General features: G+C 47.8%; 1 long non-coding RNA gene across 1 annotated transcript in view; it reads left to right on the top strand.

Annotated features, from left to right (window-relative positions):
- The first annotated feature begins 1,075 nt into the window (after positions 1 to 1,075).
- Positions 1,076 to 15,726, top strand: part of LOC125940172 (uncharacterized) — a 44,894-nt gene continuing 30,243 nt past the window's right edge. Inside the window, exon 1 of the long non-coding RNA XR_007463406.1 lies at positions 1,076 to 1,138. This is a non-coding gene — a long non-coding RNA (uncharacterized LOC125940172). The remainder of the gene's footprint in view (positions 1,139 to 15,726) is intronic.

Genomic DNA, 15,726 nt, shown 5'->3' on the forward strand with positions numbered 1-15,726 from the left:
CACCAGCGTGTGATCGCGGGTGGCGGAGAAAATCATCCAACCACATCGACCGCGCAGACCCTCCACGTGGTGCAAGGTTTTGGTGAACAAAAATTGAATTTCTCACAGTGAAATTCCTCAGAAAAATGGTAAAGGACGACTTTACCATTCGTAGTCGGATTCGCCGTCGGATTGTTTACCAATCGGCATCGGATTGTAATTTGAATGTACGAGAAAACCTAATTCTGCTACGAGGAAACTCAAACACTTCTACCAGACCTGTACGCGTTGGGGCAATAGCAAACAATTAATAAAATAATAAAGAAATGTGCTAGGGCCTTCACATTTTAATATAAGACCACTTATATTGCCCCTGGAAAAACGTCTGTCCAGCAATGCAGTTTAAAAGTGAAGCCGACTTTAAGGGGATCGGTGTAAGCTTGGTCTTTGTAAGCTGCTTTTCCCAGGTTCAGTGTTGTAGTGAATGAAGCCTACTTGTCGCATGCGAACGATGCGATGCGAACGGGTGCCGATAACGCTATCGCGTTCTATTCTTGAAGGCGAAGCTTAAGCGTTCTCCAAGTTTTGTATAATTCTAAAATGTTATAGGCTGATTGTGCTAAAGTCAGTGCCATGAACGCCAATGCGGGGGCCTGCGGCTTAAGAATAAAAAAAAGCCGTCGAAATGACAGCTTTTTCCGCACACTCCTTCGTGTCATTACGCTGTACTGATGCGAAAATAAACATCATTGTCATTGTCATATCGGTTGTTCTCATCTCATAATACAACTTATTTTATTTGTGGCACGCGTCCGTCTTCGGCTCACTCAGCACATTTTCTGTCGTCTCCTTCTTTGTTTTCAGACTTTGTGCGTTGCCCCCCTCAGTATTCAGTATGTCCACACATTGCTTTCTCAGCTTCCTCTAGAAACGCTTTCACAGTCTATACATTCCTAGGAAAACTTCCTATTGTTTCTTTCGAGTCACGTTTATCAACCTTTTATCGGAACTCTTCTTATCAATCTCCTAGCTAGATTGTTCTTGCAACCGGCACGTTATAACAATAGCGGAAGATATCTCCTCTGCGAGCGTGGATCACTTGTAGCATGCAGGAGCGTAGTCGCCAGGTTGGGGAGCAGAAGACTTAGCTGCATCTCCGGTAAGCAGTCCCGTGTCTCTTGGCATTTACTGTCTTTTTAATACTGCGCCGACACTCTCTATATTGAGCGAATGGGTGTTTGAGCGGTATTTCGGCGCCACGTGTTTTTTATAAGCGTAATCGAACGTGCCTTCATCGCTTCGGCTTGAATGTTGCTTACTATTTATTTAAAACTATTTTGTCCTGCATGCCATAGAGTCCCACCTGCAATGAGGACGAGCACATAGATCACTTACTTTTAGTGATGGGTGACAATTGAAAGTTCCAATATGAATCGAATACTGTACATTAACTACTGGTACATTCGTATCCTATAGCGAACAATTCCGTATTTTATAATACTGGAAGCTAACCAAACATTTCGCAATAACCAGTTTGGTAGAGTTTGTTTATTAACTGCACAAATTGTATTTACTGGACTACCGTCTGCTTATCAAGGCAACGAAAATTATCACAAGTGAGACAACGACAAAATTTTCGGAGCAATGCAGAAGCAAAATGGTTAATGCAAGCTTTGTTTTTGGTTTCGCGGCGGAAAACCTGTGATTTTTGCTTGCATATTCATAATCTGTCATTCCGTGTTTTTGGAATTCTAGTAACGTAGCAGTTTTATTCTTCACGTTACAACCTGTGATGTTTTCGTTGCGACGGGCTCTTTTAGATATGTCTACGGCAAAGAAGTCCTTCAGCAGCTTTTTTTAAATTAAAAAAAAACATTCCTTTAGCGTTTTTACAAAGTAAGTCGTACATGGACATTCTGTCTTCAAAAGCTTATTTGCAGCCAAGCTCTAAAATTCTTAAAAGGCTATTCGTGCCGATTTTTTTCTCTGATTACAATTATTTAAATAAATTCTGGGGTTTTAGTTGCCAAAACCACAATCTGATTTAAGGTACAACGTAGTACGGGACTGCGGAATAATTCAGACCACCTGGGCTTTTTTTACCGCGCACCCAATTCACGGTATACACGAGCGTTTTTGCACTGCTCCCCGCATCCGAACGCGGCGGCCGCAGCCGGGATCGAACCCGTGACCTCGAACTCAGCTGCGCACCACCATAGCCTTTGGTCTGCTGCGGAGGGTGACAATTGGTGACCGTGTTCTTAAAACTGATCCTTTGTCCCTGATAGCTGTCTTCTTTAGACGTGCACCTCAGTACAAACGCGGTATCCAATTATACTGAAATAAATATGCTTGCTGAAAATGTATGTGTCTGCGTTTGAATAATACATATTACAGAGTTTTATATTAGGGGGACGCAAGCGTAAGGGCCCTCTAGCGCTTCGGGCCGCAGTACTGCGCACGTGCAGACCGGTCTACGCATGCGCAGTACCGCGGTCCCAAGCGCCAGGGGGCCCCTACGCTTCGGTCCCCCTAATCTAAAACGCTCTATTAACGCGATAGCGTTAAGGGCCCCGTGTCGCAGAAAATCCGGCGTCGGCGTGGATGTCCGCGTCCGTGGCAGACAAAATCATGCCCAACCACCCCGACCGCGCAGGCCCTCCGCGTGGCGCAAGATGTTAGCGAAGGAGAAAATCATCCCGAACCACCCCGACAGCGCAGGCCGTCCAGGTGGTGCAAGGTATTGGTGAATAAAAATTGAATTTCTCACAGAGAAATCCATCAGAAGAATGGTAAAATACAACTTAACCACAACATACAGACATGGTGGCGTCGTATTGTAATTTGCATGTACGAGAAAACATAATTCTGTTACGAGGACACTCAAACACAAACCCCTTTTGCCATCATTTCTAATATACCAACAGCGGTGCGCTCGGGTAGTTTACTTGCGAAAATCCTATACAGATGGCGCTCGCATCCTCGGCAGGTCAAATTGGAACTTCGCCTGCCTAATGCGTTTTGGACACGCGCGCGCGTCGGGGCAATAGCAAACAAATAATAAAATAATAAAAAAGGTGCTAGGCCCTTCACATTTTAATATATAAGATGACTTATATTGCGCCTGGAAAAACGTCTTCCCAGCAATGCACTTCTGTTTAAAAGTGAAGCCAACTTTAAGGTTAGGTAGGTAGGTAGGTAGGTAGGTACAACTTTATTCGACGACAGGTGTCGTTCAAGGGGGGAGGTGGTCTGTCAGGTCGTGCCTGCCAGCCACCTCCCCGGCTCTGTCCACGATCCGGAGCTGATCCTCCAGGCTGGTCACGGCGACGATATTATTCCATGCCCGGGATGAGGGAGTGGCCATGAGAGAGTGGGGGGAGGGTTCTTACGGCAGTCCCAGATAATGTGGTTGAGAGTGGCGATCTCTCCACATAGTTTACAGTGGGGGTCGATTAGCTCCGGGTATATGTAGGAGAGGATCTGTGGGCAAGGAAACGAATGCGTCTGTAGGCGACGCCAGGTGATTGCTTTACACTTGGTCAATTTAGGGTGAGGTGGTGGTCTCGATCGTCTCGAGATTCTATAGTAGGTGGTGATGTCACTGCATGAGGTCAAAGGTTCTCGATTCAAGTCCTCCGGGTCGGAGGCCTGTCCTGCCGCTCGGTGGACGAATCCTCGAGCATGTTGATGGGCACCCTCGTTCCCCGGCTTCCCCGAATGGGCCGGGACCCATACAAGTTCGATGGGGCAAGTGAAAACCTCCGCGTCATCATAGTCCTCCCCGCTTCCATACTCAGGGCGAAATTAAGAACGAGAAGAGAGAAGGGGGTGAAGTAGTCGTAGCGTTGTAGGAGCTACGACGCCACGAGTGAAGTTGCTCATGGCGGCCTTGGAGTCGCTCAGAATTGTGGTGAAGCCTGCCGCTGCTGCAAGTGCGATGGCGACCTCTTCGGCTTCAATTGCGTTGGGGGCTCTCAGCGAGCATGCTGTGCGTAGACGGGACTCGTAGTCCCAGTTGTTAGGAAGAGAGACCACACTGATTGCAAAGTTTTTATTGGTTGGGTATTTGACGGCATCTACGTAAGCCGCTGAAGAATTCTATACTGACCTGTACAGTACCCAAAACAGCCAACCTACTTTCATTCGAAATAGTGATGAACCGGATACAGAGGCTCCTTCCATAACTAGCGATGAAGTTAGAAGGGCCTTGAAAGACATGACCTGGGGAAAAGCTGCTGGAGTAGATGGAATAAGAGTAGATTTAATCAAACGTGGAGGAGCTATCATGCTTGAAAAGCTTGCGGCTCTTTATACGCAATGCCTCACAACTTCAAGTGTACCAGAGAGCTGGAAGAACGCCAACATTATACTAATCCATAAGAAGGGAGACGTTAAAGAATTGAAGAATTATAGACCCATTAGCTTGCTTTCAGTATTGTATAATATATTCACCAAGATAATTTCCAATAGAATCAGGGCAACACTTCATCCAACCAAGAGAACAGGCTGGCTTCAGGAAGGGATATTCTACGATTGATCATATCCATGTCATCAATCAGGTAATCGAGAAATCTGCGGAGTACAATCAACCTCTCTATATGGCTTTCATAGATTATGAAAATGCATTTGATTCAGTAGAGATACCAGCAGTCATAGAGGCATTGCATAATCAAGGATTGCAAGAGGCATACGTGAATATCTTAGCAAATATCTACAAGGATTCCACAGCTACCTTGGTTCTCCACAAGAAAAGTAGAAAGTTATCTATCAAGAAAGCGGTCAGGCAAGGAGACACAATCTCTCAAATGCTATTCACTGCATGCTTCGAAGTATTAAGCTCTTAGACTGGGAAGGCTTAGGAGTGAGGATCAACGGCGAATATCTCAGCAACATTCAGTTTGCAGATGACATTGTCCTATTCAGCAACAATGGAGACGAGTTACAGCAAATGATTGAGGACCTTAATCGAGAAAGTGTAAGAATTGGGTTGAAGATTAATATGTAGAAGACAAAGATAATGTTCAATTGCCTGGTAAGGGGACAAGAATTCAGGATCGCCAGTCAGCCTTTAGAGTCTGTAAAGGAGTACGTTTATCTAGGTCAATTACTCACAGGGGACCCTGATCACGAGAAAGATAATTCACAGAAGAATAAAATTGGGTTGGAGTGCATACGGCCGGCATTGCCAAATCCTGACTGGGAGCTTACCACTGTCGTTGAAAAGAAAAGTGTACAATCATTGCATTCTACCGGTGCTAACATATGGGGTAGAAACTTCGAGGTTAACAAAGAAGCTCGAGAACAAGTTAAGGGCCGCACAAAGAGCAATGGAACGAAAAATCCTAGGACCAACGTTAAGAGACAGGAAGAGAGCGGTGTGGTTCAGAGAACAAACGGGGATAGCCGATATTCTAGTTGACATTAAGCGGAAGAAATGGAGCTGGGCAAGACACGTAATGCGTAGGATGGATAACCGATGGACCATTAGGGTAACAGAATGGATATCAAGAGAAGGTAAGCGCAGTCGAGGTCGGCAGAAAACCAGATGGGGTGATGAAGTTAGGAAATTTGCAGGCGCAAGTTGGAATACGCTAGCGCAAGACAGGGATAATTGGAGATCGCAGGGGGAGGCCTTCGTCCTGCAGTGGACATAAAATATAGGCTGATGATGATGATGATGAGGTAAGCCGCTTCCGGGTTAGACCCGTGAGTTTTGTGGAGAGTCCTTGCTCTCGCTTTTCTTCTTCTATCGTGGTGGCCGGCCAACATGTTCTTTGGCATTGGCTTGATGAGTAATTTCCTCCTAATTTCTGGTGGAATGGTGGCAGGTTCATTGCGCGTTGGAGAAACCCTGTGCCCAATGCGGTTCAGGATCCGATGACCCGTCCTGCTTCCTTAAAGCCGGTATATTTGCGCAGTCCCTTGCGCTTCTAGGAGTTCCTCCAGGGTGTTGTGTAGGCCCAAACTGAGGAGGCGTTCAGTTGAGTTATTACGGGGAAGTCCCAGGGCGGTCTTATAAGCCTTGCGTATCAGGCGGTCTAGGCGATCGCGTTCGCTTTGTCGGAGTTGTAGGTATGGCAAAGCGTACGTGAAGCTCGGCATGACAAAGGCCTGAATGATCTGGAATAATTCCTTCTTCATGCCCTGCCTGCGCACGCTCACCCTGTGTATCAAGCGAGCCGTCTGATTTACCGATATGGCAAGGTGGTCTAGTGTGATATTGTTGTGGTGGTTTTTCTGCACGATGAGGCCAAGTATCCAAATGTGCTCCACTTGGGGTATTTGCATACCATTAACCAGTACGTTGATAATGGGCAGTGGAGATCTTATTCTTCGTAGGTCGGGAGGTCGGAGGATCATCAATTCAGACGTGCTTTGTGAACACTCGAGGCCTGCGCCACCAACATGTTGGATGACTACGTCCGCGGCCCTCTGGAGGGTCTCCGCGATCTGCCCGTCGGACCCGGTGGTCGTCCATAACGTGATGTCGTCCGCATAAAGTATGTGGCGGAGGCCCGGGGTTGAGTCCAGCTTGGGGGGTAGTGACCTCATTGCGAGGTTGAAGAGAAATGGTGAGAGAATGGCTCCCTGAGGGGTGCCGCCGTCACCGAGTTTGATCAGCTGGGAAGTGAGGCAGCCCACCGATAGCTCAACCGTTCTCTCGGAGAGAAAGGTACTAATATAATTGTATGTGCGCTCTCCAGGTTGTAGCGCGGCTAGACTGCTGACAATGGAGGAGTGCTTCACGTTGTCGAAGGCATTGTGAAGGTCGAGTTGCAATAGAGCTTTGGTGTTTTTGCCACTGTCTGGTTTGATGAGGTCATGGGGCAGCTGGATGAGGACATCCTGGGTAGAAAGATGTGCACGGAAGCCCAGCATCGTGGGGGGAAGAAGGTTGTGCTCTTCTGCGTAATTTTGTAGGTGACAGAGCACTACGAGCGCCATCAGCTTACCCAGGCACGAGGTAAGGGAGATGGGTCGGAGGTTGCCGAGCTCGAGTTTCTTGCCCGGTTTCGGAATGAAGGAGACCCTGGCGTGCTTCCACTCTGCAGGTATTTGGCCAGATCTCCAGCATTTATTCTGTACTGAAGGCCCTGGGCCACGGTGCTGGTGAAGGAAGAAGACAAGAAACGCTTGCTCGCCCGCTCCACCATAGCTCCCATTGACTTGTTTCGCTCTACCGGGGAAACGCTAGGTCGAGTGCTGCTAGACAAACATCCCCATTGCATCTGGTGGAGGCGCTGGGTTTCTCTTCCACATCCTGGAACTCCGCAGTCGGACGCTACCACCTGCTCCTGCGATGAGTGATCCCGGACCATCCCAGGCTGCTGCTCCCGTACCCACGACCATTGTCTGCCTGGCGTCATTCGGCAGCGCGATCCTGCTATATTTAGCGGAGCAGATGACCTCGACATCGAGGACTGGCTCACTGAATGCGACCGTGTAAGCGCATATAATAAGTGGGCCGACCGCGACAAGCTCACTAATGTAGGCTTTTATTTGATGGGCGTGGCGAACCTATGGTTCAGAAATCATTAATCAAGTTTTACCACCTGGTCCGCTTTCACGAGCACTTTGACTGAGGTCTTCAGCCGTCCCGCCGTTCGCCGCCTCCGTGCTGAGCAGCGATTGCGTGGTCGGGCTCAACGCAATGACGAGAGCTTTACCAGCTACGTTGAAGACGTGCTCTCGCTCTGCAGGCGCGTCAACTAATCCATGGACGAAGCTCACAAGATCAAGCACGTCATGAAAGGCATCGATGACCACGCCTTCCAGATGCTGGTCGCCAAGAGTGCCCAGACGGTTGCCGAGGTCATTCAGCTCTGTCAGCAGTACGACCAGCTGCGCAAGCAGCGAGCCTCAACACGCTGCGCTGCTCAGCAAGATACCGCGGATCTCGCTCCCTTGGATTTCAGCCGCGACGCTGCCGACACTTCTGCTTTAATGCCGCAGATAAAGCAGTTCACCTGCCAGGAACTCGCGCGGCAACTGTCTCTGGCGACCAGCCCTCCTGAGCCGGTGACATCCTTGGCTCCTTCGCGTCGTCAGGTGCTTTAAACACAAGTTGCTGAAGCGCTGCCACCTGGCTTTTCTGCGCAGCCCGTTGTCGGACCAATGACGTACGCTAACGTTGTCGCCCGACCTTATGTTCCTCGGGCTCCTGACGCCTACCAGACCACCGGAACTTGCCATGTACCGCCACCACCTTCACGTCCGGTTCCTGTTCCTTTCTCGGCCGCAGGAGCCCCTGTCGTCAACCCGTGGCGCACACCTGATAACCGGCCAATATGCTATTCCTGTGGTTTCCCGGGCCACGTAGCCCGATTCTGCCGCAGTCGCAACTTCCGTTTCCCTGACAATGGTGGCGCCTCCGGCTACATGCCTGCTCGACTTTCGCGTTATGATGTGTCTAATATTCCTGTGGACTCGTCTTCTAGTCCCCGCCCCTTCGATTCACGTCGGTCGCCCTCCCCACGTCGCTGATCCCTTTCCCCCATGGTTCGTCGACTCAGTCCAAAACTCGAGGAAAACTAAAAGTCGCAGTTCCCGAGGCAAGAACTGCGTTTACGTCGAACATTTCAAGGCCTCATTTTTTTCTCCTGCGAACGAAATTGAGCTGTCCATCGATGGCATCACCGTACACGCCCTTATTGACACCGGAGCCACCGTTTTTATTATTAGTGAAGAGCTTTGCCGCAATTTGAACAAAGTGACCACTCCACTTACCTATCTATCACAGCCTTTGTACTACGGCAACCTCGCATCGCATTCAGCCTTCAGCATCACGCACAGCCCAGGTCGTCATTCAAGGCGTTTTGTATGTGGTCGAATTTGTTGTCCTATCCCGTTCCTCGCACGATGTCATTCTTCGATGGAATTTCCTATCTGTAAATCAAGCTGTTGTCGACTGCGCTCGTGCCGAACTTACGTTATCAGTGCCGTGCTTTGACCCTGACGACCACCATTCTACTAAAGTTGTTGCTGCCTCTGACATCGACATCGCACCTTTCTCAATCGCTCTGGTCCCTGTGTCGTGTGACTCTGTCGCGAACTCATCTGTTTTGTTTACGCCGTCAGCCCCTTGTGCGAGCCATCGGAACCTTCTGCTTCATTTTGCTGTCGTCACTTTTTGCGGCGGTTCTGCTGCCCTTTACGTGTGCAATCCCTCCACGTGTCCTTCATCCATACTCCGCGGCGAGTGCCTGGGGAGCTCTGAATATTTCGACTGCGTCCTCCCGGCTACCATGTTTGGCGATGCGGCATCACTTCCACTTTGCGCCGTCAGTCCTCCCGAAGCGACCGATGCCCCTGTGGACGTCTTCGGTCATGCCGTCGACTCAGCACTCACACCTGTCCAGCACGCGGAAATAATCAAGCTCCTCCAGCGTTTTCGGGCCTCATTCGACATTGGTCAACCGTCCTCGGGTCGAGCGTCAGCAGTCGTTCACCATATTGACACCGGTCAACAAACGCCTTTGCGCCAGCGTCCGTATCGTGTGTCGGCCGCTGAACGCCGGATCATCGACGAACAGGTTGACGACATGCTGCAGCGTGGCATCATCCAGACCTCTAACAATCCCTGGGCACCTCCGGCTGTCCTCGTTAAAAAGACAGACGGCTCCATAAGCTTCTGCGTCGACTATCGCCGCCTTAACCGCATAACATGCAAAGATGTCTATGCTTTGTCGCGCATCGACGATGCCTTGGACAGCCTACAGGGCGTGGAATTCATTTCCTGGCTGGATCTGCGCTCCGGGTACTGGCAAGTGCCGATGGCAGAGGCCTATCGCCAAAAGACAGCCTTCGTAACACCTGATGGCCTATATGAATTCACCGTGATGCCCTTCGGCCTCTGCAACGCGCTTGTCACTTTTGAACGAATGATGGACACCATTATCCGAGGCCTGAAGTGAAACACGTGCCTTTGTTACTTAGATGACATTGTAGTTTTTTCTACCGACTTTGCGTCACACCTCAGCCGCCTCGAGCAAGTCCTTGCGTGCCTCACCGCTGCAGGACTGCAGCTAAATTTGAAGAAATGCCACTTCGGCGCTCGCAAGCTTACTATTCTCGGTCATTTGGTTTCAAAAGACGGTATCCTCCCGGACCCCACGAAACTTAGTGGCATGTCCGTGTTCTCCAAACCAACTACCCTTAAAGAGCTTCGCAGCTTCATCGGCTTATGCTCGTATTCCCGACGCTTCGTCCGCAATTTCACCTCCATAATCGCGCCCTTGACCGAGCTTCTTACCGGCCGTTTTGACCTACCGGACTGGTCCCCGGCTTGTGATGACGCATTTCAAGAACTGCGCCGCCTTCTCACTTCACTGCCAGTATTGCGCCACTTCGATCCCTCTGCTGCAACTGAGATTCACACGGACGTTAGTGGTGTCGGACTAGGCGCTGTTCTTGCACAGCGCAAGGATGGCTTCGATGAGTACGTCGAAGCGTACGCCAGCCGCACCCTTACCAAAGCTGAAGCGAACCACTCCGTTACTGAAAAGGAATGTCTAGCCATTATTTGGGCTATCGCAAAATTTCATCCTTACGTGTATGGGCACCCTTTTGACATCGTGACCGACCATGATGCCCTATGCTGGTTGTCTTCACTCAAAGATCCGACTGGTCGGCTCGCTCGTCGGGCATTACGCCTACAGGAATAGGACTTCCGTGTCGTTTATCACTCAGGCCGAAAGCATTCCGACGCAGACGCTCTTTCCCGGTCACCCCTGTCACCTGATCCTGTCTGCTCGTCTATTTCCGCGTGCGGTGCCTTCGCCCTCAACATTTGCGACATGCCATCAGAGCAACGCAAGGACCCATGGATCTGTTCGCTTCTAGACTTCCTGTCTAGCCGGCCACCAGCGCCGATCTCTCGGACGCTCCGTCGCCAAGCCACGCACTTCGATATTCGGGATAACCTGCTTTACTGCCGCAACTACAATTCCAGCGGCCGCAAGTGGTTGCTTGCTTTTCCCCGACACCTCCGCTCCGACATCTGCGCCACTTTCCACGATGACCCACAATGCGGCGGCTGGGGTATTGAAGACATACTCTCGCCTCCAGGTTCGGTACTACTGGCGCGGTATGTACCGTTTCGTTCGCCAGTATGTGCGGTCATGCCCCCTGTGCCAACGACGCAAGACGCCACCTAAACATGCTGCCGGCCCCTTGCAGCCTTTACCATGCCCCGCTATAGAGCGTTCGACCACGTCGGCGTCGACCTATACGGTCCGCTTCCCAGCGCTCCCAGCGGCAACCGCTGGGTTACTGTTGCTATCGACCACCTTACGCGGTACGCTGAAACTTCAGTCCGCTCATCTGCCACAGCAAAAGACGTTGCCAGTTTTGTCCTTCAGAACTTGATATTACGGCATGGAGCACCTCGAGAATTACTGAGCGACTGCGGTCGCGTTTTCCTCTTTGACGTCATTACAGCGTTGCTAAAGCAGTGTCGCATCATTCACCGCACTACCACGGCATACCATCCCCAAACTAATGGCGTTTTAATCGCACTCTTGGCGACATGTTCTGTAGTTAGACATGTTAGACTGTAGTTAGACATGTTCTGTAGTTATACCAGTGACAATCGCTTCATAATAGTGCTGCCTTGCCCAAAGGTGTTGTATTCTGTGTTTGCAAGTTGGCGTCTTTTGCTTTCTGGAGACGTTGAGCAAAACCCGGGGCCAAATACACAGGCGCTCCTAAAAGAATTATGTGATGGCCAAAAGATTATTCAAACCGATCTACAGGGGCTCTGTACGCGGCTTAAAAAGGTCGAAAACAGCCTACAAATCCTCAAAGAGCACGAAAAAGCTATCTCTCAGCTGACGAAAACAGTGAAGGAATTAGATGCCACAATTCAAAGGCAACAGGAAAGGCTTGTTAGCTTCGGGGATAGGAGCAGACGGAACAATTTAAGGATATTTGGAATATCGGAGGAGGAGAGTGAGACACCAGATGACCGGCGCAATAAAGTGCTAAAAGATGTAATGCAAAAGAAGCTTCACGTTACTCTGAGCAGTGTCGAGCGCCTGCACACAATTGGAAAAAAGCAAAGCGCGAGGCCTCGCCCTGTTGTCTTAAGGTTATACGATTGCAGAGAAAAGGCAGAGATCTACAAAAACTGTAAGCATCTGAAAGGAACTGGCATTTCAGTTTCAGATAACTTCTCAAAATAAACCTTGGCTAAACGTAAACTGCTTTGGAACTCCGCTGGGAAGGAAAGAGAGGAGGGACAGCGCGTGCGTGTTGACTACGACAAACTATATGTCAATAAAGAGGCGTTTTATTGGGACTACTCAAGAAACCGCAGAGTCAAGGTTAAGCGTAGCACACACCCACCAGCGCAAAGAAACCAGGACTGAAGGTGTGCGCACAACAAAAAAGATGACTTCCGCCTTGTCAGTTTAAACGCTAGAAGCCTCGTAAATAAAATTCGCGACCTGGAATACATTCTAGCCAGCTATGACCCACACATTGTCACGGTAACTCTAACGTGGCTACATCCTGACATACGGGACAATGAATTACTCCCACTCGGTTATAAGATAATGCGGAATGACCGCGAATCCCGAGGAGGTGGTGTTGCCATAGTTGTCAAAGAAGATGTTGAATGCATACGTTTGCAAGGCATCCAAAACCACGAGAGTGTGTGGTGCAACGTTATGATTGACAATGCCTTAGTCCTTCTCGGGGCAATATACAGAGCGCCTAGCAAGCCAGCTTCGTACCTGCAGAATATCAAAAGTTATTTAGATGAACAAAAACCGCAAAATGGGCATATTATTCTTTCAAGAGACTTTAATTTACCAGGTATTGACTGCGAATCTTTCATTATAGGCTCCCAAGAGCGCGCAGAGTGTGACTCACTGATTGATATAGCCTTTTCCCATGACTTATCACAAATAGTTCAGGAAAGCACACGCACGGCAGGCGCAGCCGAATCTATCCTAGATTTAGTATTTCTCGACGGGTGCTTTGATAAATACGAAATAGCAATTGACAAGGGAATATCGGATCATAAATTAGTATTCGTTCAAATAAAGCACGACACTGTGCGTACTAAAATCGAAGAACTCGCTGTATATGTGCCAAATTTCTCGAAAGCTGATGACACTAGTATAATTGATTATCTGTCATGCTCCATGGATCATTTCAACGCTGAGGCTGATGTCAAGGTAACGTGGGCTAAATTTAAAGCAATTATCTTCCACTGCATTGACAGGTTTATACCAGTTACAAAGAAAAAGACAAACAAACGGAACCCATGGATTTACCCGCGATATCATCCACCTTAAGCGGAGGATCAGTCGCGAAAGAAAGAAAACAAAAAGAGATCGTCAGAAAATATCAAGTATGTCAGCGCTACCACGAAATATGCAAACTGAAGCGAAACAGAAACAGAAGCCAAAAATAAATATGACGCAGAAACCCTCACAAATTTCATGAAATCATCCCCGCAACGTTTTTGGCGCTACTTATCGGGAAGTGATAGCAAATCTTACAGTGTAGTTGTAAACGATGCGCTTGTGACTGACCCCACGGTGATATCGTCATGCTTCAATTAATATTTTCAGTCAGTTTTTACTGTTCCAGATCAAGTGGGTTCATTGCCCCTTCCTCGATATCAGAGCCATTGCACCCAATGTCTGACATAACACTTACGTACGAAGGAATTTTGTCTCTTATTGTAGACATAGATCAAAAGAAATCTGTTGGCCCGGACGAAATACCTAACACATTTTTACGAAGATATGCGGAATTGGTAGCCCACTACTTGGAAATAATATTTACTGCATCAATCGCTCAAAAACAACTTCCGGACGATTGGCTAGTGGCAAAAGTAATCCCAATACATAAGACAGGTGACAAGCAGCAAATTGGAAATTATCGTCCCATATCTTTGACCTGTGTTTGCTGCAAACTACCAGAACATATAATATCCAAATCCATATACACTTACTTTGAACATAACAAAACCTTCTTTCCAAATCAACGGGGGTTTAGGCAACGCCTTTCTACCACCACGCAGCTAATCGAAACCATCAACGACTTTTCTAGCGCTTTGAACAACAAAAGATAACTTGATGCGATTTGCTTAGACTTCGCTAAAGCTTTGACAGAGTCGTTCACTCTCTGTTAATCAGCAAATTGGCACAAATGGGAATTAATCTCAATTTGTTAGAATGGATCCTCGCATTTCTACATACTGCGTTCCGGTAGAACGCAGTATGTAGAAATAAATGGCATAAGATCGAACACCTTAGCTGTGAGCTCAGGCGTGCCGCAGGGGTCTGTTTTAGGTCCTGTTTTATTTTTGGCATACAATAATGATATCAGTTCCGGTATTAGTGAAGACATCACCGTTCGTTTGTAAGCAGATGACTGTTTACTTTACCGGGAAATTAACGAAGCTAATGATCAAAAATCGCTGAGCGACGCTCTTGCTGCCATTGAAATATGGTGTGAAAAGTGTAAAATGAAGATAAACGAGCAAGAAACAGTTGTCTTCAGGGTATCAAACAAGATAAAGACTCTCCTGGATCACAAATACTTTGTGAACTCCCGAATACTCGCTACAGCTGATACACTGAAATATCTAGGGATAACGATCACCAAGACCCTAAGCTGGAAAACGCATATTACAAGTATCACGAGCACTGCCGAAAAAAACTTTGGTTTCTGCTCAGAAAGTTGAAGCTTCCGCCTCAATCAGTCAAATTAACCGCTTTTCTAACCTATGTGAGGCCAACGTTAGAGTACGCAAGCACTATATGGGATCCGTTCCAGGTGGGTCTAATAAACGAAGTCGAAAGGGTACAAAGAAAGGCTGCACGGTTTATTTTGTCCAAATATTCCTCCGCCGACTCGGTAACAGAGATGTTAAATCAGCTTCAACTACCCCCTCTATCACAGCGGCGTCTAGTGGCAAGACTAAAATTCCTATTTTTGCTTTCTAAACACCATTTTAACATGGATATTTCAGATTACTTAGCTCCCCCCAAAAAGCGAACTCTTAGGAAACAACATGACTTGACGTTTGTTTTGCCACAGCTACATATCGACGCATATGCAAATTCATTCCTACCCCGAACCATAAAAGACTGGAACCATCATCCGTTATGCAGTGCACCTCAGTTGAAACCTTCGAAAAATGCTTAATTACATCATTACAAATGTTTGTTTGCTTCCATTCTTGTACATAATGCACATGCTTCTTTTTTTCCTTTTTTTGTGAACTGCTACCATATACCATGTATGGTTTGTTTTATGAATTTGAGTTTTTTTATGAATCGGAGGCTAGAAAATTGATTGCCGAAGTGTTAGACTACTCTACAAATTGTCATTCTACGTGTTTTTTTTTATCACGGTCACTTCGTTGATGCAATGTACTTTACTGTTGTAATACCCAGCTTATATTTTGATAACTACTGTTCAACTTATGTGTTTACCCATTTTCTATGACTGACACTATATTGATCTATTTTACTGTTGTAACACCCAGTTTGTAATTTTGATAAACTATTGTTGTAACAGCGAAATTGTCTTTGTGATGCCTTAAAACCCACCTTGTAACGGTCTTATGGCCAACAGTATCGTAAATAAAAAATATGTTGGCCATGTATGTTTCATCTGACCACTCGAATTGGGATCGGAGTCTGCCTTTCGTAACATACGCTTACAATACTGCAGTGCAAAGCACCACAGGATTTTCACCTTTCTACCTTCTTTACGGACACG

This window comes from Dermacentor silvarum, chromosome 9, assembly GCF_013339745.2.
Source record: "Dermacentor silvarum isolate Dsil-2018 chromosome 9, BIME_Dsil_1.4, whole genome shotgun sequence".
Lineage (NCBI taxonomy): Eukaryota > Metazoa > Arthropoda > Arachnida > Ixodida > Ixodidae > Dermacentor > Dermacentor silvarum.